The following is a 25,717-nucleotide window of genomic DNA, read 5'->3' on the forward strand; positions in this document are numbered from 1 at the left end:
GCTGAATCTCAGGCATTGCCTGCAGGGTCCTGAGTGGGTCTCTGCCTGGGGCTGGGAGCTGTGGAGCTGCCTACGCTCTCCAGGAACACGGGGAAGCTTGCTGCCGCTGGGCACCGGGGTCACAAACTGGAGCAAACTCCTTTCCATGGAACAATTTAATACAGACTCAGCACCACCTGAGGGTGGCGGTGGGGGAGGGGGCAGGGAGGAGAGTACAGTGGCTCCTGGCATGGCTGTTGTCTTCCAGTGTCAGGGTGTCCTGGCCCCAGGAAGAGCCTGGGCGGTGGGGGCTCAACCGAGTGCATAGGATGCCGTGAAGACACACGGAAGGCTGCTGCCCAGCCTGGGCAGGACAGATGCTGGACTCGGCCTCTCTTCTAGGAGGCACCCATCATCCAGGTGCCCCACAGAATAAGAGGTAAGGAGGCCTCTGGCCAGGGAGGGCACGCGGGCCTGGTCTCCCATCCCAGGGCTGGCTCTGGCCGGCTCCAGCCCGTGACTGTCCCCAGAGTGCATGGGGCTGCCATGCCAGTAGGGGGGAGTCTTCAGCTGTGGCCCCCAGGCGGGGACAGCCTGCATGGGCCCTGGTTCTGGGGGCTCCGAGGCCCGTGGAGGAGCCCACATCCACAGGCCCTCCCGGCTGCCAGCGTCGGAGGAGTCGTCCTCCCTGTGCTCTGGCCCGCTCAGGTTAGGGAGACTGGCGCACTGGCACAGGCCTCCCCACCTCGAGCACTTTGGAGACTCCGTGGGGCTGGCAGAACCTGGAGACTCTGCGGTCCCCACAGGGGAGCCCAGGCCGAGGGGCTCTGGGCTGCCTTCCCAGCTCTCCTCCTCCTCCATGCCTTCCCTCTTGGTGATGCGGAGGCCAAAGCTTCCTGGAGGACAGATCATCACTGCACGGGTAGCGGGACCCCTGGTCTGCTCCCACACTGCCACTGTGTCCTGAATGGTGATTTTGGCCTTCGGAGCAGTGGGGGCAGGAACGTGCATCTGGGGGACGCGTGCCTGCCCCAGGGGCCTGCTGCACTGTTCGATGGCCTTGGCTGGAAGAAGAAGAGACGTGGTTTGCTTCTCCACAGCCCCCGTCTGGCCTGCAGGGTGCCTGCCCCGACCTCATCCTGGGGTCCCCATCACCACGTGTGACGCTGAGGACTCTTCCAGGCTGCTGGCCCCAGACGGGAGGGTGTGTGCAGCCCGGGCAAGGGGAGCCCTGGGACACCACCGGCTCCTCCTGCACAGCCCCACAGGGTGGATGGCCCTGAACTCCTTGCCTCACTCTCATCTCTGGGGACCCAGGCACCAACTCAGGACCCCATCACCTACCCCACCTGACCTGCTGCGCCCTAACAGTGCATTGGCTGATTTCCCGCATCTGAGTCCCTCCTACATGGCTGGAAAGGAACTGAGCCTAAGATGATGGGGGTGAGAGCTGGGGCTGTGGGGCAGACATGGAGTCTGGTTCAGGACTTGGGGACAGGGAATGCAGTTTCTAAAGAGGTGGCAGGGGTGACCTGTGTCCTCTGCCCCTGGGCCACTGTCTCTTTCCTGGTGAGACTGGGCTGTCACCACTACTGTCCCAGGAGCACCCAAGGAGGCAGCACCTGGAGGCACAGTGGGGCCTCCCCAGTGCCTGGACAGCCTGCACCTGGGCCCCCACTTAGAGCCTCTAGAGCTGGGACAAGCCCATCTCTGCTCTGCATGGGGACCCAGGCGCTCAGGTCCATGATGGCAGCAGCAGCAGGGGATGAGCACGGGGACCCCTCCCCACTAGAGCCCAGAAGCCAGCGATGCTCCGGGTCCCGCTGCCTTCTGTTGGCCCGAGGCTAGGGCTGCAGAGCCCACACTCTTGTGTTCTGCCGTGGGGCCCCCAGCCCTGCCTCTGTGCCCAGCCCTGCTCGCAGGAGTGCACTCGGCCCCCACAACTGGGCTCAGGGCACCTGGGCCTTCCAGGGGTTCTCAGATGGCTGAAGGGGATCCAGTGCCGGTAGCCTTTACATCACTGCACAGGGTCTCCCACAGCCCCACCTCCCTCTAGCCCTGCCCACATGCAGGTGGGAGCCCCGCCCACCCCTGTCCTAGGAGGGTCCTGTGTGCAGACAGCTGTGGTCATCGGGCCAGGAGCCTGTGTGGGGTCAGTTGGGGAGGGGCCCCCTGGGCAGGCAGGGCCACTTCTCATCTTGCTGGAGTGGGGGTCCAGCTGTGCTCCAGGCTCCTGGGGGCACTGAGCCAGGGCACCTGCTCCAGACCTGGGCAGGGTAGCTCAAGGCGGGGCCTCCAATCCACTCCAGAGTGGGGGTCAGCCAAGGAGCCAGAGCCACAAATGTCCTGAGGACAGCTCCACGGCCCGGCCCCAGAGTGGTGGGGGGAGAGCTGGCACCCACAGGAGGATTCTGGGAAGCTGCCCGAGGCCCCGCCAGGCCATGCTGACAGAGCTTCAGAAAGCAGAACTGCTGAGCCCAGGGAGGACAAGGAGGACCAGGAAGAGGGGAGGCCCTGGGCAGGGATGTCAGGGCCTGGCACTCCCACTACTGACTCCCCCAAGGGAGCATGGGACGGGGCCGTGTGCTGGACTCACCTTCGGGAGGCAGGAGGCACTGGAGCTTCCCCAGCTCACGCATGGAGGCCCGCAGCTGCCTGATGACCGCATTCTCGCTCAGAGACCAGGCCTGCTTCAGGGTCACCTGCAGGAACTCCCGGAGGTGGTCCCGGGGCATCTTCAGCAGGCGCTCTAGACATGGGGGTGGGTGTCAGGCTGGGAGGGGCCCTAGGGATGGCGCAGCCACCATGGCTGCTCCAAGCCCTGTCCCAGCACCAGACATGGGCTGCAGACACCCTTGGACACCCTTGGGTGTCACGCCAAGCACTAGAGGGACTGCTCAGGGGCCAATTTCCAGTGCGATGACCCTGGCCACTTCTCCTTGTGGTCTGTGGGGGCCTGGGATTGGGGATGCAACAGGGGGATTCTCAGTGCCCTCCTGAAGGGAACCCAGGCCTCCCCAACCCCCTCATCCCTCCCTCAAGCCCTGCTCACGAGGGACAGGCAGGGGACCCCCAGCTCCTCCGTCCCCAGCACCCGGGCCTCTGTGGGCCCTGAGGACTCACTGTTATGGATCTTGAGGGCCGTGTATGCCATGGCCGGGAGCACGTGCTCGCCCTCCAGGATGTATATATCCCATATTCTCAGAGCCAGGGGGAACGGCACCTGGGGACAGAGGCATTGGAGGACCCGCCCATCAGGGCCTCAGCAGGGCCCACAGGGGTGGGTGTGCAGTGTCACTCCCCTAGGACAGAGGGAGACTCCAGGAGGCTGATCACACAAGAAGGCCAGAGCTCCTCCTGGGAGGGGAGGGGAGGCCATGCCTCATGGCCACATCCCTGCCCACTCAGCGAACCAGACCCAGAGAGGATGACCATGTCCTGTCCTGGACCCTGGGGGTCTGCACACTTTGGAAGCCACACTGGAGATGCCAGACACCCCAGGGACCTGGGGAGGGGTCAGCCCTTGGGCTGTGCTGCCACCAGCCTCTGCCTCGGGGGGTCTATGGATCTCCTGCCTCTCACTGTAGGGCTCTGGCCTTTGCCAGGCTCTCAGGATGGGTCCTGGTGGGACCTGTCCCCTCCTTGCTGGCTCTGAGGCTCAGCCTCAGCTTGGACCACCCTTAGCAGGGCTGGACAGGGCCTGCCTGGTCTGCACAGCAGGCTCCCTCCTGTGTCTGCTGGGGCTGGGGGAGCTCAGAGTCACAGGCCACCAGCACCAGAGAACCAGGCACTGGGGCAGGAGCTTCCCTGGGCAAGGGGTCCCCGGGGCACTTACCCCATCCAGGAAGCACTGGATGTACCAGTGGGTGGTGGAATCCTCCAGGCACACACCCTCCTTCTCCTAAGAAGAGGCAGAGGCAGAGGGGGCTCAGGGCCCAGGGCCCAGGGCCCAGGCCTGACTCCCTCTAATCTGAGCCCTGGGGCAGAGCCCCTGGGTGCAGGAAGCCCAGCAGCAGGGGCATCCCCCCTCCCAGCCATGCAGGTTCCTGAAGGGACACAGGTCCCTCCTTCCACTCTGCTCTGGGGACAGCATCTCCCTTCAATCTACGCCAACTCTGGGGGACCAAGTGCTGGACAACAAACCAACACCCAAGCTGCCGTGGACCCCCGTAACCAAGGAAAGTTTTGGTGAGGATGTGGCCTCCCCTGGCTCAGGAAGCAGTCCCATGAGCCCAGAGCCCCCAAGAGGAGAAAGGAGATGCTTAACTTACCAGGTGTTTCTCCAGGGAGGGGAGCACGCGATGCACAATGAGCCCCAGGTGTTGCTGGAATCGCTCCAGTTTGGGGGTGTTTGGTTTGTAGAAACCTGAGTAGAATCAGCCACACCCCCACGTGAGAGCCTCCTCCTAGGAAGGCTGGAGAGCCCCAGGCCTGGGTGGGGTGCTTCTGAGCACTGAGGGTCAGGGGAGGCTGGACCAGGGGCAGGTGGGGATGAACGTGGCCAGGGCAGAGGATCTGCTTGGGAGGTGGGTGCAGGTGGGTGACTGTGTGCAGCCCAGGCCTGGCTGCCCCCTGGAGCCCGCTGGGGTGGGTGCAAGTCAGACTGGGTGCCTCCTGACCATTCCAAGACTCAGGAGCGAGGAGGGGTGACCCTACAGGGGATGCTGCCTTCCACAAGTTCCCTGGGTGTGGCTCTGTGCTTGAGAGTTGTGTACAGACGTGTGAGGCAGAAGAGCCAGAATCGACCTGAGTCACTGGACAAGGACAGGACCCCTTGTTCTGAAGGTTCTCACACCCTGGATGGCCATGGCCAAGCTGCAGGGCCTTTGGGTGGTGGTAAAAGAAGGGGGCTGGCTCAGTCTGGGAGGCCTCTGCCAGCCCTGGCTTCCTGGGAGCCCCCCCCTCCACACTGTGACACTGTCCTGCACATTCAGGAGCCAGTGAGGGCCGTGCACGGACTTGCATGCACTGGGCCCCACACGCCATCCACCTACCGTGCATCACGTGCTTCCTGCTTTCCATGAGCTGCACCAGGGCCCAGAAAGCGTCCTCCTCGGGCATATACATGAGCAACAGTGCCACCACATGGCTCAGACCCTGGCTGTAGCCCACCTCCTGCAAGATCCCAGAATACCTTTAGGAGACCTCCCCTGGCAAGAATGATATCCTAGGATGGCCCACCTCTCAGGCAGATCAGGGTCACCCACTGAAGGGTCCAGGAAGATTTAGGCACAGGGAGCCCCTGTGCCTGAATCCTGCCACTTGGTGTCAGCTGCCCAAGAATTGGAGCCCAGAGAAGTTCTCCAAGTTCCTGGAGGGAATCCTGCAGGGCCTGAGCTTAGGCAGCACAGGGGGAGAGCTCAAGTATGGACACCTGTTACCCCCAAGATGTCAGCATGGGCCAGGTTGCTGTGGGAATCCAGATCCATGCCCATGGAAGCTTCTGGACCCCTGAGCTCTGCAGGTGAGCCGGTGGCCCTTTCTCACATGAGGAAGAAGTAAGCCAGGAAGTGCTACCAGGACCGGAACAGGTGGTGTGCCTCTGGCATGGGTGCAGGCCTGGGCTTCCTGAATGCCAGGCCCCCCTGGGAACCAGGGCACCAGGCAGGGTTGGCCAGTGGCAGGTCAGGGGGGTGGGGATGTCCAGGCCTTGCTGGGTCACCCATGGAGCCCTGCGCCTGCTCCACTCATGGGAAAGTCTGAGTGGGTGGTTGTGGCAGTGGCGCTGTACAGAGTGGGATTCAGGCCCATGGGTCCAACCACAGGGCTGGTGGGTGTAATGGCATCAGTGGGACCCAGAGCAAAGTCGTACACCTGATCTGCCCTGCCTTCGCCCCCCGCCCCACTGCGTGGAATGCTAGTCCTGGGAGGGGCATCCCAACACGGCCAAGCTCCTGGGGTCTGGAGCCCAGCCCAGGAGAAGGCTGCCTTTCTCCTCCCAGAACTTGAGGTTGGGTCCAAGAGGCTCAGAGCCTGGCCTCTACCGCTCTTCCTCAGAGCTGTGGATGAGTGAGGCCCCCTCAACCCAGGCTGGGATCTCTGTGACCAGGGGTGCCCTGCAGGGACTGCCGGGATAGCACCTGCACTATGATCCCAGAATACTCACGGGATTGTAGACGGAATAGGCCATCAGTATGTGGAATAAGGCCTGTTGGCTGGAAGAGAGAGGACAGAGGCCGTGTATCTTGTGCTGCCGAGGCTCTCAGTGCAGCTCTGCCTAACAGAGCCTGACAGCCACACGCAGGGCCCGTGACACTCTGCTCATGTGCAGTGACGTCGTCAGGGCACCTGCGTGTTGTCCACCATGTGGGTGAGCGCCGCCTGCAGGGACACGCACACCTCCCAGGGCGCAGTCACGTGCACTTTCATTTCCCAGGTGGGTGTTCAGGGCACAGGTGAGCGTCCCACTGTGGGAGTGCAGTCCCGTGTGTCCAAGCTGTGGAGAGTCAGCCTCCCATGCACGTTCAGCCTTGTAGGGAGCAGCACCCGGCGTCCTCAGTGGTTTTAGTTCCCCCCTCCCACAGCTGTGCGCTGGTGCCCCTTTGTGGTGTAGGGAATAAGCGTGTGTTCATGCGCTGAGGAGGTGAATTGTGTGTGTGTTCATGAAGGGTCCCCCCCGAGCCTGTGTTCCCGGGGTACTGGGGGGCTGCCCACTGCTTCCTTGTGACTGAGTTGAAGGGCTCCTTGAATATTCTGGAAACAACACCTTTATTAGTTAGATTGCTACTATTGTCTCCCCTGGTGTTTCTTTTCATTTCATTCTCTCCACAGTGTCTTTGGGAAAGTTTGTGTACTATAGAAAAGGCAAGTTTGTTTTCTGTGCTCAATGAACTGTTTTAGGCTTGCACCCAATCTTCCCTAGGGACCCCATGTGCCCCAGGACCCTTGCTCCTCCCACCCGCGGGTCCTCCCCAGCACAGAGGCCTCACTTCATTCCGTAACGTTCCTGGAACATGAGGTGGTTTCTGAAAGTCCATGCGATGGCGGAGTCGATGTGATGGAAGTGAGTGGCGCCCAGCCTGGCCAGCTCTTTCATCTCCTGCAGGGCAGGGACAAGGGGGGGGCAGCCTCAAGAACTGCCCAAGCCCCATTGCCACACAAGGACCTCAAGTCCACGTCAGCTCTTCTGGCTGACAGGGAGTTCCCTGCAAGCGCTCATTCCTTTCTGGGTCCCGCCTTGAGGGAGGGTCATGGGCTCCCTAACTTGCCTCAGTGCCCACGTAACCCTGATGGTCAGCAGCAGACAGGGGCTCTGAAAGGTCCCTGTGCACTCCCCCTGCCTGCCTCAGCTCTCAGCACGACGTGGTCTGCCCCCAGCCAGGCTTCTGAGCCTTCTCACTGACATCTCAGGCCCTGCCCTCCAGGAGTCAGCCACAGCCTGACCACTGCTCCATGCTGCCCCCTGCTGGAGGGGCCCATCTCCATCTCGACATTGCAAGCCGCCCTTGGCTTGGAGCTGAGCCTGGGCAATGACTGTCTCCAGGCCCAGCTCCCAGGGCCAGCCCCAGACTGCAGACTTGGGGGAGGCAGGGTGGGCCACACAGCTGGGCCCTGCTCCCTGATGGCAGCCAGGGGCCATGAGAGCCAGCCGCAGCTGAAAGCCCTATGCCCACACCAGTCCTCACTCCCTCCTTTCCCAGAAGCATTGAGAGCTGTGTGACCATTGGAGCGGCCTCTCCAGGCAAGGGCAATGCCAGGGGCTGCAAGTCCATGTGAAGGCAGGGCCAGCTGTGGGCAGGCCTAGGTGAGGGCCGGCCAGCTGCGGGCAGCCCATGTTAGCACAGAGCCTGTGGGGCTCCCTACCTCACACCATTGTGATCTCATCCTGGGAGACTCCCGCCCATCAGGGACCAGCAAGTCCTCTCTTCTGGCCGTATGCCAAGCTGCCCAGGTGAGCTCAGCAGAGAGCAGGTTAAAGCCTCTGGCACAAAACACACCTGTCCAGTCCCAGCTGGGTCTGAGGAGACGTGGAGGAGGCACTGACTAGGATCTAGGGAGAGGAAGGCAGGATGGGGAGGAGGCTCCTGAGGGCTCAGTGAGGGACGGTCCTCCACGGAGACTCAGGCTCCTGAGCAGGCCCGAGCAGGCCGGGCCCCCTTGGGCTGAGTGCAGAGCCGTACCGCGTATTTGCCCGGGTTCTGGGCCTTCCTCTTGTCCACCTCCAGCATCACGGCCCACACCTTCCCGCGCACCTGGGCAGGGATGCCTTTGTAGATTCTGCGCTGAAACTACAGGAAAGAGGAGGCTCTGGTGAGTGCTGAACGTGGCCACTCGTGGAGGCAGCGCAGGGTGAGACAGCAGAGGGAGAAGCCAGGGGCTCCCTGTGTATTGGCAGAGGGAGGATCTGCCCAGAGGGTGGCCTTATGACCCACAGTGACTGGAGGGCCAAGGGCTCAGGGGCACCGGCTCTGCCGTGTACGGAGTGGCCGCTACAGGGCTCCTGGAACCACGCCTGCCCTGCATCCAGGATTGTCTTCAGCAGTGACTTCAGATTTTCTACCAGGACAGTGTCCTGTGTGTATGGGGAGGTGTGCCCATGACCTGTGTCTCTAGGGACTGGACAGTTGCCCCTGGGCATCTGAGAGGCAGGCGGTGCCTGGCACAGGAATGGGCACTGCTCAAACCCCAATTCAGTTCTCAGTGTTCCCGAGGGGCCCTCATCGCCACGGTACCTTGTCGCTGCCGCGGTATTTACTATGGTTCTTGATCATCTTTATCCACTTCTGGATCCTTCTTACCTCCTGTTTACGCTGGAAAACGAGACAGGATGGCGTGAGCCCAGCTTGGGGCTCTGAGAGGGGCCCTCGGATGCAGCTCAGGAGCTCTGTGGGCGCTCAAATGGAAGGAGCCAGAAAAGGCACAGACCGTGAGCCCCAGATCTTCTGTCTGGGGGAGCATCGGTGGCCTGGCCTCTGACCCGAGCTGCCCCTTCGTCAAGGAGAGCCCCTGAGCTCCAGCCAGGTCACTCCCAACCATGCCAATGAGTCAGGGCGGCCGACAGCAGACACCCCTGAGCTGCGGCTCACTTCTGGGACAGGTGAGTGTGGTAAGATGTCAGCAGGTGCCGTATAAGTACCGCATCGCGGGACCTTATGGCGCTCCCACTCACCACTGCCGAGCCCCACGTGCCCCCTCTGCCCAGCTCTGCTTCCAGATGACTGGCCCATGGCCAAGGACTTGTCCTTACCTTTGCCCCCGGGGTGCTGTCTTGGGGCAGCTTCTGCTCACTGGAAAGCAAGGGAGGCGGAGAGGTGAGGACAGGACCACAACAGGCACCGCGACCTCCCTAGTGGGCCAGGGAAGGACCAGCTTCATCCTCTCAGCCCAGGGGACTGAGATGGGGAGGGAGGGGCTGGTGACCATGAGCACAGGGAGCCTACGGCCAGGCAGGGGCCCTTGCTGCCAGTGGGGGGCTCCAGGCCTGTCAGAGGTCCACCTTCGTGGGTGTGTGGCAGCCCCCCACAGCGGTTGGGGGCTGGCTGTCCTGAGCAGGGCCAGACTGCCCAGGGCTGAGGCAGCTATATCCCCACATCAGCTCTGCCCAGGACATCACCCTGGAACTGACCGAGTCCGAGTGACCTGCCTGAGAGATGCTCAGTGCTGTGAGTGTGCACCTGGGGCTCGAGGCACCTGGGACCCCTACACCCCTCAGGGTCCCCCACTGCCCACCCTCCCCACTGTGTCGTGGCCTCCTGAGGTCATGTGCCCCACCTCACCCCTCTTCTGTCAGCCCGGACCCTGGCCATCTCTCCACCACTCTGCTCCTGCTTATTCTCCAGGTTCTGGCACAACATGGAGGCAGAAGCACTTATCCCCGTGCTAAGGTGGGCTGCTGAGTCATGCCAGAGATGGCCCGAGATGGCTCCATCCCTCCAGGTCACCGGAGCCCACCCTCCAGCAACGGGGCCTCTCTCCCCGACATCTGTGGGAACAGCCTCCACGTCCGACTCCTGCCCCCAAATGCTGACCAGTGACTGCCTGTGACCACAGCTGGGCTCAAGGTCGGGGCCGGGGACAGGTGTGCCGCCTCATGTTGGGGTTTCTGACCCCAGTCCCGCCCTGGGGTGAGCTGGGGTGTGGAGGACTCACTGCAGGAACCCAAGCCTGTCTGGGACGAGGCAGCCGCCCTCATCGTCCTCTTCTTCGGGCACCAACAGTGCCGCTCCTCGGCGTCCCTGCAGCCGAGAGGGGACCCAGATGAGAAGTCACTGGGGGAGCTGTCCACCTGCCCCCTCCCCCGTGTCCCCAGGGAGGCGGGGTCTGGCTCTCACAGGCACAGTCCTTGAGGCAGGGCCCCACCTCCTCCCCCAGCACCCTGGCCAGTACCTGCTCATATTTATTGATGAGCTCTGCTCGCTCCTGGGCCCTCCGGGACCTCAGGGCGTTCATATCCAATCTGTAAGACACACACGCACATGGGAGCCAGCACTGGGGAGCCCACAGGAATGCTGCTTTGAGGGCTGTCCCCCTGGTCAGAGGTGGGGCAGCCACACAGCCAGGCAGGCGGGCACCTGGTGGCCGGGTCCTTGGATTATGACTTGTGCAGAGCTCATTGACTACAGATGGTTGGGGAAGGACAGCCCCCACCTTGCCTCCCCTGCCCTCGGAAAGGATGCTCCTCCCCCAGGCTGGCAGCCACGTGTCCTCCAGGGGGCCCAAGTCTACAGGGCTCCCTGGCCTGCTCCCAGCTCCCGCATCTCTGGGGCTTTCAGAGCCGGCCTCCCTGCCCACCTGATACCAGCTGACCTGACACCTAGTCTTGAACCCGTGTCCAGACTCAGACTCACACCAAGGCCCATTCAACACTGGTGACCAGCAGAGCGGGAGGAATGAGACGACTGTGTACATGCTCTGCACACAGGGGCAGCACTCAGAGCTCCACCACATAGCCCATGGAATCCGGTGTGGGAGACCAGGGCCGCCCCCATGGTGGGACCTTCCCCACGCCACAGCTCGTTAGAGCAAGTGCCACTCACCTCCATCGCGAATCCATGTGATTCTCTGAAATGCGCCTGCTGCCTACACTACCAACTGGTCAGTTGGGCAGTAGACGCACTACTGGCCTCTGGTCGCCTCCCAGCCCAGAGTGCGCATCTCAGTGACTGTGACATCACAGAAGCCTGCCAGCCAACCCCAAGTGGCTCTGCTGTGGCAGGGCTCAGGGTCCTCAGGCCTGGCTTCATTAAAGGTCACCAGAAGTGGGGCCTGTGTTCTCCCCAGGGCCCAGGTGAAGAGGGCAGGGCTCTGGCAGAACTGCCCCGGAACCAGGGGTGCCAGGGCCCTCTGCCACCTGCCGTAACGGTCCCAAGTCCCAGGCAACCAGCACCTCCTGCCCCTCCTTTCTGCCTCTGCAATTGTATTACAGCCCAACTGTGAAGGCCTCTTTCTTAGAACACAAGGTCGCATAGGGAGCCCCACATAGACCTGTCCCCACACTCCGGGGCTGCCCCTGCCATGACCTGAACTGAGACTCCCGGGGGTGCAGCCTCCTGTCCTACCACAGGCCCCACCCCAGCACTGCCACCCTCTGCTGCCCCTCCTGCTCTGTTCCAGCCCTTCTTCCCTGGAGTTGTAGGAGGTGGACACAGGGGTCCTCTGGGATGGAGGCAGGGGAGCCTCCCGCTGAGCACCTCAAGCCAGCGTGGCCCAGCCTGTCCAGAGCGGGAACCAGGGCCCTGTCCTGGACACGGGCCAGGGCTTCAGGCACAGAGCACTGAGAACTCCTGGGCACCAGCACCTGAGCCGCATGCTGGTAACACCGGGCTGCTGCTGACCATCAGGACAGGGACAGCACGCGTCAGGCTGCAGGCAGGAGTAGCCACAGGCCCGTGGCTCCCCGGGGTGCTGATCGCAAGGTTGCTCCCCCTGGGAAAGTGGCTCAGCCCTCCCCCAGCACCTCCTTGGTCCTGGGCCCCACACTGCCCCTATGCTGCCACCTTGGGGCCACAGTCGGTTCTTTTCCCTTCAAGGGCCCACTGCTCTGCCTCTCTGCCCACTTCCCCTGCCCTGGCATGGAGACCACAGGGTGCAGGGCCCTGGTCACCCACACACCTGCTGGCCTCCTCTGCGGAGTATGAATGAGTGCACCGCTGTGTCATGTCCAGAGATGCTGTCCAGCAACACTTGGGTTTTAACTGATTCTTTTATTCCCCTCCCCACTCAGCGTCTCCGCTTTTAAATTGCATTGTAAACTCTTTTGGAGATTCACAAAGTGCTGTAAAATAACACAGCCAGTGCTGAATGGGGACCACTCAGCTTCAGCAGTCAAATGTTCCTAATTGGGTGGAAGACACCCATGCATTTTCCTTTCTCTGCCTGAGTTCAAACTCCAGATGCCTAGGCTTAGTGTTCTCCACATTGCATTTTCCTTCACTGGGGGGGAGGTTTGTTCCCCAGAGTCCGAGTCCAAGGAGCATGGGTGCATGGGCCCCAACCCAGCTCTTGCATGGACTGACGCTGGCCTCCTGGGGTGGCTTTGGGTGCACAGGGGTGAGTTCCCATTGTTGTTGCTACAAATGTTTCCTATCAAGGTGTTGCTACAAATGTTTAATTCATGGATCTTGGGGTGTGGTTGCTTCCATCCACTGTTCCCCTCACCAGAGGCCTGCAGTGGCCAGTGGCTAAGGCCTTAATATAATATAAATAAATTTTTAAACAATAAAAATTAAAGTTCAAAATAAAAGCAAGTTCCTCTACTTCTCTTCCTCTTTCTCCTACATCTTTGACTCTACCTGCCTCTCCCTGCACCCCCATGGGATGTTGGCCACCATGTTGCATGCAGCACGAAGGCCCTCACCAGACAGCACGGATGCCCTCCAGAGCCATGAGCCAATCAGCTCGTGTGGCTTGGACATCGCCCCAGTCTGTGGGATTCTGTCACTGCAGCAGAGAGCGGACGGAGACACCTGGTGTCGCCTGTGTCCTCACTGTGCATAGATTTGCATCTGTTGGATGGGGTGTAGTGGGACACAGCCCCAGGGTCCCACAGGTGGGGTAACGAGGGCGTCTCTGCTCCCCAAGCCCTCCTGTCCCCTGGGCTCCCTTTCACTCCTGCAGAGGCAGGGGTCCCCCATTGCTCTTCTGTGGAGGGAGCTCAGTGAGCACAAAGAGCAGGTCTCCTCTGGGGTAAGTGCTTTAGACAGAGTTTGTGGCACCAAGAGGGGTGTGGGACCTTTAAGAGGCGGGCAGAGTAGGAGGTTGCTAGGTGAGATGGGGTGGTGCCCTGGGAAGGGGTGAGTGCTGGGCTCCCAGAATCAGGGCTGGGCCAGGCCAAAGGCAGGAAATACATCTGGGTCTCCCTCCCTTGTGGGTGATGGAACCCCAGTGCTTGGACCACCACCTGCAGGTGCCACCTGAACCCCCGAGTGTGCATTAGCGGGGAGCTGGAATGGCAGCCAAGGAGCTGGGAGTAGAACCAGGCCCTCTGACTGGGGATGTGGGCACCCCAATCCGGGACTTCACCGCTGCCTGGAGCGCCCACCCCGACCTCTTCTCTCTGTGAAGCCAGCCCAGGTACAAGTGTGGGAGAAACAGGAAAAGGATCAGCCCACCCTGCCCCACCCCCCAGCAAGCCCCCAGGGACAGGAGCAGCCACTCCACCCTGTCTGGGCCTCCCAGCAGCTCCTTGGTCACCAGGATGTCACAGATGCTCCTCCCGAGACAGCCCTGTTCCGAGTGCCCTCAGTGAGTTGTGACAGAGCAGGGGGCAGGTGGCAGATCCAGGCCCAGAGGGCACAGACAGGCGTGCGGGGGGCCTGAGTCAGGCGGCAGCATCATGACCACAGGGCTGAGCCACCACAGACACCCAGACCCTGGGCCCCACGCGGGGTGTGTTTGCGGGGTCACAGCTGCGTCCACAGTTGGGGGTTGGCACTGGGACCAGCTGAGGCACGAGAGAGGATTTCTGGATCATGGCCAGGGGCGTTCATGCCCTCTGGGCTTTAGGTCTTTTTGTCCAGTCAGGGACCCTTCCCACCCCTTATGTCCCTTGGGCCTGGAGGTGGGAGGTCTCATATGCATCTACAGGTGGGCACCACTGCCACCGTGCACGGCCTCACACTGAGCATCCAAGCTGGTCTCCCTGCAGAGGGCAGGGCAGCAGAGTGGCAGCTGCTGTGCAGTGTTGGGCACGTGCCCCGGCTCTGAGCCGCAGTGTGCTCACGGTGACGCTGGGACTCACTGCTGCTCTGAAGGTGGCTGGCCGGCTACGCCTGGTTGTGATGCGTGTGTCCTGCGGATCGTGGCCACGGTGACAGAGATCGCACCCCCACCTGCCCCGCCCCACACTGCACCCCTGCAGGAACAACACGGACAGCCCTGGATCCAGCCACCACTGGCAGTCACGGCAGCCGGCCCCGCTGCACCGCCCGCCTCCCACACCCACGCCCGGTGTCCGGTCCAGCACTGAGCAGACTCTGTGCAATGTGAGCTTTTATTGTTGCCTCCTTCAATGAGAGGCCGGCAGCGCCTGGGCTGCACCTGCTGACCACGTAGGCGCGGGGTGGCCCTGGGTCTTCTGGCCGGGAGGGCTCCCTTAACAAAGAGGATCTGAGAAGATTTTACTCTGCAAAGAGAAGTCGGGACACCTGGTGAGGCCGGGGCCTAGAGAAACCTGCAGGGCGCAGGCACAGGGCACTTCCTGGGGAGGAGCTGTAGCCTGGCACTGGATCTGGGCAGCTAAAGGCAGATGCTCTCCTGCACCCGGGTGCCTGGGAATCTCTCGTAAAAATCCCTCCCTTGATGAGGAATGAGGGGGAGGTTCTCTGTGGGGGGGTGCAGGTGAGGCTGGGACAGGCAGGGGCTACACAGAAGGCCTGGCAAGGCGGCAGGGGCACTAGGGGCCTTCAGGAATGCACTGACCCCAGTCCCCTGGCCCTGTCTATCTCTCGCAAGCTTTCAACCTAGTGCCCATCCCCGCCCACGCTGCACCTGTAGTCAGGGTTCCCTCTGCTCTTCCCCAGGTGTCGCCAGGCCCGGGAGGACAGGAAGGGCTGTTGGAGGCCTGGTTCCAGGCTCGGGAGCCCCAGATGGCCCTTAGGGGTCCAGGGAGAAGGAAACATGAGGTCTGGGGGTGGAGGAGGGCACCCGAGGGGTCAGGGTGAGGAAGTGAGATTCGAAGGGAGGCAGCACCCAAGGCAACATCTTGAAGAAGATTCGGGCTCGGGCGCTGGACAGGTTGTGGTCAGGGAGGCCAGAGCTGAGGTCTGACACAAGCGGGGCTGCCGTGGGGACAGCGGCCCTGGAGGGTCTCGGGCCTGCATGGGGGAGCTGAACAGCCATGGAGCCCAGGGCTCCGGGTCCAAGCAGTCGCCCTCCCTGTCCTTTCTCGCACCACGGGGGGCGGCCCACAACTCTGCGTCCTCATCCGGAGGTTTTTCCCACAGAGTCCCAGGCTGGGCTGTGGTGGGCACAAACAGTGCCCCTCCCCAGGGCCCCGGAAGGAGCCGGTGTCGGGCCACGACGGCTGGACTCACCACGGCACTGATCGCATGCCCCTTATCCTCCTCTGTCAGTTTCCCATCAACGCACTGCTTCAGCGCCAGGGCGTTTTGCAGCACTAGTGGGTCACTTTGGTAATTTTGCACATAGGAAATATATTCATCGGAGGGTCCTGACAGAAATTCATAAACAGCTGTCTGCACAGCTGGGCAGATGTCACAACCTGAAGAGAAACAGAAGGCATGGGTCACAGCAGGTGCGCCCCTTCATCCGCCCTGGGAGCCAGCACTGCCCTGGAAAGCTGGCCCCTGCCCCCAGAGCACCCCCAGCCCAGGCGCCCGTGGCTGGCACCCACTGGCAAGAGAGATCAGGAGCCAGGCAGAGCCGAGCAGTGCCAGGCAAGCAGCAGGCTTCATGGTGCAGGGACAGCCGCTCCCACCGCGGGGCCCTTTATACCTGCTCCGGGCCGCCAGTAGGGCAGGAGGGGCCTGTCCTCCCCCAGGGTGGGTGTGTTCCCTCCCCGCCCCTCCCAGGCCACAGCTTGCATGACCTGCAGTTGCAGAGGGTGCACGTGGGTGTGTGTTGATGTTGGCCGAGTCCAGCCCTGGGTTAACACAGGGGTTGACTCCTTCTCCCTCTCTTTCCGGGGACCTGACACGCACCCATGCCAGGGTGCAGGGAAGGCGCAGAACCAGTGGAAACCCTGCCTGGGCAAGGGGAGAAAGCACCACACAGGGCCTCTGGAGCCCTGGGCCAGCTCAGCCTCTCGCACCTTGGCTGGGACCCTGACGACCAGCTGCTGTGACTATGGGAACTGCAGGAGACCCAGTGCCAGTGTGGCGGGCAGGCTGGAGCGCAGGTCCTCTCCTTCTCTCCTGCACTCACGGCCCTGAAGTCCAGGGAGCACGGGGTAGACCAGTTGTCTCTAAAGACCTACTTGGCATTTGACCGCATTTTGTTCTTTGGGGCTAGAGGGCCCTGGCTGGACTGGGACAGATGCCCAGGTCCTTGTCTTCCCGTGGGGAGAACAAACTGGGACACAGAGAGAAGTACAGCCTTGTCGAAAGGCAGGGGTGGTGCCCGGCTTCTCCATCTCTTCCAGCGCCTGTGCTCCCCGCCAGATGCCCCAGGGGAGCCCAGCTCCCTTCTGTCCCTGGCTTCCCCGCACACACCCTCTCCCACCCTGCTGCCGCTGCCAGCTCCTGCCCCAGTCTCCCTCCCTCCATGGCCTCCTTCCATTTTGTTTTTTTTTTTAATTTATTTGAAAGCCACAGTTACAGAGAAGCATTGACAGAGTCAGAGAGAGAGCAAGAGGTCTTCCACCCGCTGGTTCACTCCCCAGATGGCCACAACAGCCGGAGCTGCGTCCATCCGAAGCCAGGAGCTTCTTCAGGGTCTCCCATGTGGGTGCAGGGGCCCAAGGACCTGGGCCATCTTCTACTGCTCTCCCAGGCCATAGCAGAGAGCTAGATCGGAAGAGGAATGGCTGGGTCTAGAACCGGCACCCATATGGTGAGGGAAGTCTTGGCAGCTGCAAGTTCACCTCCCCCACACAGGGGCTGGCCGGAAGCTGGCCAGGAAGCAGCAGTGGGACAGGACTCTAGGCGTTCTGATCTGGGATGCCCACATCCTAAGCAGCAGTGGAACCCGCTGTGCCCCAGCACCTGCCCCACACATGAGTTCTTGCTGTGGCAGGACTGGGCTGGTAGAGGGAAGCTTGTGCTAAGGCGAGTTCCACTTCCTTGGCTTGCTCTGCTCTCGTCCACCTGCACACGCTTGCCTTCTGCTGTCCACTGTGGCCAGGAGCAGCAAGAGGGCCTGGTGGGGAGCGCTGATGTGCTTGGGGCTCCCCAGGGTGCAGCCCAGGAGCCCAAGTCAGACTCTTCCCCCTGTGAATTCCCTGGTCGCAGACATTCTGTAGGAGCGACAGCAAGGCTCAGCCCAGCGCACACTCGCCCCTGCACGCTCGGGCTCGCCCTCCCCTGTCTTCAGTTCTCCGTGGTTTCCCTCCCTTGTGGAGGGATGGGAGTTCCAGGAACATGAGGGCTGTCAGAGGAGCTGAGGGCGTGGCCTGCTTCTCTGAAGTCTCTAAACAAGGACACGTTCACATCAGTAGGAGAGGACTTCAATAAGTTTATGGAAATTAGCATTTAAAGTGTAGGGGCCACGGTGGTGCTACAGCAGGGTAAGCAGCCACTTGCAATGATGGCATCCCATAGTGGAGAGCCGGTTTGAGTCCTGGCTGCTCAGCTTCAGATCCAGCTCTCTGCTAACAGGCCTGGGAAAGCAGTGGAAGACGGCCCCAATATGTGGGCCACTGCTCCCGCATCGGAGCCCCAGTTGGAATTCTGGTTCCTGACCTTGGCTTGGCATAGAACTGGACCTCAAGCAGTTTTGGGGAATCAACCAGTAATTGAAGGATTTGTCTCTCTCTTTCACTGTCACTCTACCTTTTGAATAAATAAATAATTCCCTTTTTTTAAAGATTTATTTATTTATTTGAAAGTCAGAGTTACACAGAGAGAGGAGAGGCAGAGACAGAGAGAGGTCTTCCATCCGCTGGTTCACTCCCCAGATGGCCACAACGGCTGGAGCTGTGCCGATCCAAAGACAGGAGCCAGGAGCTTCTTCTGTGCCTTGCACATGGGTGCAGGGGACCAAGGACATGGGATATCTTCTACTGCTTTCCCAGGCCATAGCAGAGAGCTGGATCAAAAGAGGAGCAGCTGGCCAGTGCAGCGGCTCAATAGGCTAATCCTCCACCTAGCGGCGCCGGCACACTGGGTTCTAGTCCCGGTCGGGGCGCCAGATTCTTTTCCGGTTGCCCCTCTTCCAGGCCAGCTCTGTGCTGTGGCCCGGGAAGGCAGTGGAGAATGGCCCAAGTGCTTGGGCCCTGCACCCCATGGGAGACCAGAAGCACCTGGCTCCTGCCTTCGGATCAGCGCGGTGCTCCGGCCACAGCACGCCAGCCGTGCTGGCCATTGGAGGGTGAACCAATGGCAAGAGGAAGACCTTTCCCTCTGTCTCTCTCTCTCTCTCACTATCCACTCTGCCTGTCAAAAAAAAAAAAAAAAAAAAAAAAAAAGAGGAGCAGGTGGGACTAGAACCGGTGCCCATATGAGATGCTGGTGCCTCAGGGAAGGGCATTAACCCACTGGGCCACTGTGCCAGCCCCAATAATTCCTTTTTAAAAATAGTAAGCTGGGGCCGGTGCAGCCAGCTTGAGACCTGGCTGCTCCACTTCCAATCCAGCTCTCTGCTATGGCCTGGGAAGGCAGTAGAAGATGGCCCAAGTCCTTGGGCCCTTGCACCCACGTCGGAGACCAGGAAGAAGCTCCTGGCTCCTGCCTTTGGACCGGCACAGCTCTGGCTATTGGGGCCAGTTGAGGAGTGAACCAGCAGATCGAAGACCTCTCTCTCTCTCTCCCTCTGCCTCTCCTCTCTGTAATTCTGACTTTTAAATAAATAAATAAATCTTAAAAAAAAACACAGTAAGCTTATTTCACTTCAAAAATTTCAAAAGTCACATATGACTTTTCCATAAAATGAATCTTCCATTACGTTTTTGAAGGTCTTTTGTGAATGTGTAGATATTGCCTCACATTAATTAAAAAAAAAAGACTTGTTTTATTTATTTGAAAGACAGAGTTAGGGAGAGAGAAAAAAAGAGAGAGAGATAGGTCTTCTATCTGCTGATTCACTCCCCAAATGACCAAAATGGCCGGAGCTGTGCAGATTAGAAGCCAGAAACCAAGAGCTTCTTCTGGGTCTCCCACGCAGGTGCAGGGGCCCAAGGACTTGGGCCATCTTCTACTGATTTCCCAGGCCATAGCAGGGAGCTGGATTGGAAGTGGAAGAGCCAGACTTGGCCAGCAATTATATGGGATGCCAGCACTGCAGGCCAGGGCTTTACAGCCACTGAGCCACAAGCCAGCCACTCACATTAATTTTTAAAAGTGCAGGTTTTAGATGTCACAATATGTCAAAATCAGGGTCCGTGTTGTGGCTTAACCGGTAAAGCTGCTGCCTGCTGTGCCGGTATCCCATGTGGGCGCCAGTACCAGTCCCGGCTGCTCCACTTTCCATCCAGCTCTCTGCTAATGGCCTGGGAAAGCAGTGGAAGATGACCCAAGTGCTTGGGCCCCTGCACCCAAATGGGAGACCCAGAGGAGGCCCAGCTGCCATTGCAGCCATTTGGGGAGTGAACCAACGGACTGAAATTTCTCTCTCTCTCTCTCTCTCTCTCTCTCTCTCTCTCTCTCTCTCTCTGCCTCTCTGTGACTCTGCCTTCCAAATGAATTCAAGCTTAAGCACTTTTGTTTTGTTTTGGCTGGAGGCACTCTATCACCAACAATGACAGAATACGGTTTGCTGAGCATCAGAGCAGAAAAGACACACAATTATTTCGAGCCCAGGGAGAACCCTGTGCCAAACAGGATTCACATCCGGCAACTGCTTTAGGCAAAGAAGCACCCAGAGCTGAGCACCAGCTGCCCTTTGTCCACCTGTCCTCGGGGCTAGGAGCTTTCTCAGCCTGTCCTGAGTTTTCTGACCTTGCCACTCTAGGGGAGGCCTGGCCAGGGATGACCCAATGTCCCCTACACAGAGCTTGTCAGGGGACTTCTTGTAGCTTGGACTGGGGTTGGGGAGTTTGGAAAGAAAACCAAAGAAATCAGGTCCCTTCTTGTCACCTGGCATCCAGGTGTGCATGACAGCTGTGGCTGACCACGGGTTATCACCAGAGCACTGTTCACGTCTGCCAGGGAGGGGCAGTAGCTCCCCCTGCTGGAGGGGAGTCAGCCATTGACTACTTGGGGTCTCAGGAGTATTTGTCTTCTCCATCCGTCTGCTTATGCAGTCAACTGTATCAGGATGCACTCACATGTGGGGTTTTATTCATGGTTATAACCCGATATTAAGTTACTCGTCTTGCTGCTCACCGGGTTCCAGATAAGAGCACAGGCAGCTGTCTCGGGCTCGCTTCTGCTAGCGTTTCCATGGACACCCTCATCTTGTTGGAGCCAACACACTGTGCTCCTGCATCGGAGGCTGGGGGAGCTCTCTGGAGGGTCTAGGCAGAGCAGCACCGCCCCTGGCTGACCCAGTGCGCGGGCCTGTAGGGCTGCAGCCTCGGGGGCCGGAAGGGCTCGGGACAACTCAGTCTGGGGAGATGCCTCTCTCCCACCACCGCCTGTGGGTGCTGATGGAGGCACGGGGCACTTCAAACCGCCCAGGGGGCCCTGTTCACTGAGGAAGAAGAGGGAGCCAGGAGAAGGGGCCAGGCTGGAGTAATGGGAAGCAAGAAAGGCCCAGGACGTCATGAGCTTCCATAGGGTGAGAAGGAGGCTGGAGGAAGGATCCAGCTAGTGAGAGCCTGACCCAGGTTCTCTGCAGCTACAATGCTCCCACCCTCAGCCCCGGGCTGAAACACAGGCACGCGTCAGTGTTCTGGACAGCATGTTGGCTCCCTTTGGCAGTGTAGACATGACCTTGAGGCCTCTTGTGATTTTTCTCTCTGCATTTAGGGGGATTAGTGCATTGGGAGGCAGGAGAGGCGGGAGGAGGATGTGGCTGGAAAGCCGAGGTGACCCTGGGGCTGGGACAACAGAGCACTTGGCTCAGGATGGAGCCACTCAGAAAGGTCACTTCTCCCCTAGAGCCAACAGCGTCAAATGTCCCCTGCAGCTCGCTCCTCGATGCTTAACCTGTGTGCCACAGTAATTGTGCCATATTTTGTTATTATTTTTAAACATTTCACTTACTTGCAATTTCATTTGAAAAATTGGTTACAAAGACAGGGAGATAGAGCTTTTCCATCACTTTTTTAAAAATATTTATTTATTTATTTATTTATTTGAAAGGCAGAGTTAAAGAGAGGCAGAAGCAGAGAGAGAGAGAGAGAGAGAGAGAGAGAGAGAGGTTTTCCATCTGCTGATTCACTCCCCAAATGACCAAAATTGCCAGAGCTGTGCTGATTAAAAGCTAGAAGCCAAGAGCTTCTTCTGGGTCTCCCATGTTGGAGCAGGGGCCCAAGGACTTGGGCCAACTTCCACTGCTTTCCCAGGCCACAGCAGAGATAGGATTGGAAGTGGAGCAGCCGGGACTTGAACCGGTGCCCATAGAGGATGCCGGCACTGCAGGCGGCGGCTTTACCTGGTCCACATCAGCACAGGCCCCAGAACCTGCCACTCTGATACAGGCTGCAGGCATCTTACTGGGGCTACCTAACGACTGCATCAAATGAGTGCCCCCATAGGACTGGACACGAGCTGCGGCCTGACCTGAGTTGCTCTGTTTTGTCTCTGGATGATTTCCAGTCATTCTTTCTGTCCTCTCTGTTTCTAACCAGTTGCACAACTACCATCCACTCAAAAGCCAGCCTTGTAAGAATGCTAGCTATGAGGACTGCTTACACCGAGTGCTGGGGAAATGTGTTCAGTGCCCTCCTTGGTAAGGTTAAACTTGCTTGTTCTGGCTTCTGTGACCAGTGCTTGGCTTTGAAGAAACTCTTGGCTCCCGGCTTCGGATAGGCATAGCTGTGGTTGTTGTGCCCATTTGGGAAATGAACCAACGGACAGAAGATCTCTCTCTCTCTCTCTCTCTATTCCTCTGTCTCTCTATAGCTATGCTTTTCAAATAAATAAAATAAATCTTTTATTAAATTTATTTGAAATAATTACACACAGAGAGAGAGAGAGAGAGAGAGAGAGAGAGAGAGGTCTTCCATCCGCTGGTTCACTCCCCAGTTGGCCACAATGGCCAGAGCTGTGCCAATCCGAAGCCAGGAGCCAGGAGCTTCTTCCATGTCTCCCACGCAGGTGCAAGGGCCCAAGGGCTTGAACCATTTCTACTGCTTTCCCAGGCCACAGCAGAGAGCTGGATCGGAAGTGGAGCAGCCAGGACTCAAGCTGGCTCCCATATGGGATACCAGTGCTTCAGGCCAGGGCTTCAACCTGCTGACAGTGCCGACCCTCAAAATTACTTTTAATAAAAGTTGTGACACTCAAATAGGTGCACAATAGGGACTGGGGAAAAAAATTCACCATTTTTCTCTTCCCAGCAAAAAGCAGCGTGCACAGCTGCTCTCCCTAGTGGATTCGTACAACTTTACCTTTAAAAAAGCAAGGGATGGGGGACCAGCTTTGTGGCAAGCCTGTAAAGCCACCAGCTGTGACATCAGCATTCCTGGCGGGCTGCGATTTGAGTTCCAGCTGCTCCATTTAAAGTCCAGCTCCTCACAAGAGCTCTCCACTCCCAAGGCTGCACTTACAGACTGGGTTCTCGTGTCCGTTTGCATACAGTTTAATGAGAGCTTGGGCTCCGACAGGGCTTCACGCCAGGGTCTTGGAAGATCTTCTGGGGTCAGAAAGATCAGCTTTGCACACTGTGTTGCCCAAAGAGGATGGCACCAGCAGGTACCAGGGTAGATCAAAAGGTTCCAGGAGGCTGGCGCCATGGCTCACTTGGCTAATCCTCTGCCTGCGGCACCAGCACCCTGAGTTCTAGTCCCAGTTGGGGTGCCAGATTCTGTCCCGGTTGCTCCTCTTCCAGTCTAGCTCTCTGCTCTGGCCCGGGAAGGCAGTGGAGGATGGCCCAAGTGCTTGTGCCCTGCACCCGCATGGGAGACCAGGAGGAAGCACCTGGTTTTTGGCTTTGGATGGGCGCAGTGCCGGCCGTAGCGGCCATTTGGGGGGTGAACCAACGGAAGGAAGATCTTTCTCTTTGTCTCTCTCTCTCACTGTCTAACTCTACCTGTCCAAAAAAAAAAAAAAAAAAAAAAGGTTCAAGATGTTCCAGGAAAAATAGAATCAAAAAGCCTAGATTTAGGCTTGCGGCTGCCCCTGCACGCCCCGCTCTGTATGAGTGATCGGCATAGTGGGGTCAAGGTGAGGGACGGCCCCAGCCGCACAGTTGCACATCCTTCACTGCACTTCCCGGGCCACAGCAGAGAGCTGGACTGGAAGAGGGGCAACCGGGACAGAATTCAGCGCCCCGACTGGGACTAGAACCCCGGGGTGCTGGTGCTGCAGGTGGAGGATTAGCCTATTGAGCCGCGGCACCGGCCAGTAACTCTTTCAAATAAATAAATCTTAATAAATCCTGGCTGCTCCACTTCCAATCCAGTTCCCACCTAATACACCTGGGAAAGCAACTGAAGATGCCCCAAGTTCCTGGGCTGTTGCACCCACATGGAAGACCTGGGTGAAGCTCCTGACTCCTGGCACAGCCCTGGCCATTGCAGCCATATGGGGAATGAACTACCAGATGGAAGACCTCTCTCCTCTCTGTGTAACTCTACCTTTCTTTTTTTTAAGATTTATTTATGTATTTATTTATTTGAAACTCAGAGTTACACAGAGAGAAGGAGAGCCAGAGAGAGAGAGAGAGAGAGAGAGTCTTCCACCCACTGGTTCACTCCCCAATTGGCTGCAACTGCCGGAGCTGAGTTGATCCGAAGCCAGGAGCCAGGAGCTTCTTCTGGGTCTCCCACATGGATGCAGGGGCCCAAGGACATGGGTCATCTTCTGCTGCTTTCCCAGATCATAGCAGAGAGCTGGATTGGAAGTGGAGCAGCCGGGACTAGAACTGGTGCCCATATAGGATGCTGGCACTGCAGGCAGCAGCTTTATCCGCTACTACAACTCTAGCCCTGTAACTTTACCTTTCAAATAAGTAAATATTTTTTTCTAACTTAAAAATAATTTTGATAAGAAAAAACTTTTTTCATTGATTCTTGGTGAACACCTAAGAGGACTGCTAGAGCATATAAGAAATGTAAAATTAATTTTGCAAGACCAGGGCAGCGTAATGGATAAAGTCACCCCCTGTGGCGCTGGCATCCCATATGAGCACCGGTTCTAGTCCCAGCTGCTCCACGTCTGATCCCGCATATGTTGACTCAAGTCCCTGAGTCCTTGCCACCCCTGTGAAAGGACCAGATTGCATTAAGGGATTCTGATGTTGGCCTAACCCAGCCCTAGCAGTTGCAGGTATTTGGAGAGTAAAACAATGGTTGGAAACACACACACACACACGCACATATATAATCTCCTGGGGTCGGCGCTGTAGTGGGCTGAGCTTCCGCCTGCAGTGCCAGCATCCCATATGGATGCTGGTTCGAGACCTGGCTGCTCCACTTCTGGTCCGGCTCTCTGCTGTGACCTGGGAAAGCAGTAGAAGAAAGCCCAAGTCCTTGGGCCCCTGTGCCTCTGTGTCTCTACCGCTCTCTCTCTCTCTCTCCACCTCTCCTCTCTGTGTGTAGTTCTGATTTTCAAAATGATAAATAAATCTTTAAAAAATATAATCTCCTGTCTTTTTAATAAAAATGAAAATAAGCAAAATTCTTAAAAATAATAACAAATATGGCACCAGCATTGTGATGCAGTAGGTTAAGCCACTGCCTGCTCTGCTGGCATCCCAGTTCTGATCCAGCTCCCTGCTAATAATGTGGGAAAGCACATATCTGGTAAGAAAGAGCCTGCTGATAGTTTTTGTTCTTCTACATTCTCTGGGTTGACTTCAAGCATTTATTCTTTTGGCTAAACATTAGATCACTCTTCCCTGGAACACTGATTCATATAGATGGATGTGGAATAGCCAACCTGTCTACAATGTCCATTCCACCCACACAAGAGCAGGAGTTGGTTCTTCATCTGTTCAAGGTTCATTCTGTATTTCTCAATAGAAATGTAGACCTTTCAGTGTGACCTACTCATTTAATCCAGCCAACAGGAAGCCCGGGCTTGGTAGCTGTAAGATGAACATCGAATAACCAAACAAGAGGATGCATATTGAGCCAGCACATCAGACAAGAGCCAGGACTCAAGCCTTGACTGTCTCAGCTCCAATGCCCACATCCAGCTTTCTATATTCGACCTTACTGTGGGACCCTGGCCCAGACAGGCAGAGAGAGATGACCGGAAAAGTCACTTTTGTTGTAAACCATTCTCACTTGAACCAGCAGTGATCTGGTTTGCTGGAGCGAAGTCAAACTAGTCTCTGCCCTGTGGACTCCCAGGTGGGCTCCTGGCAAATGCAGTAGCCCATTCGTGCTGTGGGAAGTAGACCCAGAGGGGTCATCACACACCCAGGTGGGAGATCCTACAGGTAAGACTTGAGAGCCTGAGCCCTTTCCACGACAGGGCAATTTCCTCCGGGAATGCTGCCATCCATCCCCTCCTCTGTCCTCCCAGGCCATGGCTGTGTGGGGTCTTGGTCTCTACTGGCAAATTCAAGGGTCAGGGGTCAGTGTTGTGGTGTAGCAGGAAAAGCTGCCACTTGCAGCACCAGATTCCAATAT

At 58.5% G+C, this 25,717-nt stretch overlaps 1 protein-coding gene and 1 long non-coding RNA gene across 2 annotated transcripts in view; one reads left to right on the plus strand and one right to left on the minus strand.

Moving 5' to 3' along the window:
• The window catches only part of LOC138846705 (TBC1 domain family member 3D-like), a 90,768-nt gene that overhangs the window by 41,845 nt on the left and 23,206 nt on the right, over window positions 1-25,717 (plus strand). The gene's annotated exons all lie outside the window — the stretch shown is intronic.
• On the minus strand, window positions 14,404-15,835 carry LOC138846692 (uncharacterized). The gene is made up of 3 exons (XR_011384224.1): window positions 15,773-15,835; window positions 15,453-15,640; window positions 14,404-14,542 (listed from the first exon to the last, which is right to left on the minus strand). It is a non-coding gene; the product is annotated as an uncharacterized lncRNA (long non-coding RNA).

This window comes from Oryctolagus cuniculus, chromosome 18 (genome assembly GCF_964237555.1).
Source record: "Oryctolagus cuniculus chromosome 18, mOryCun1.1, whole genome shotgun sequence".
NCBI classification, from domain to species: domain Eukaryota; kingdom Metazoa; phylum Chordata; class Mammalia; order Lagomorpha; family Leporidae; genus Oryctolagus; species Oryctolagus cuniculus.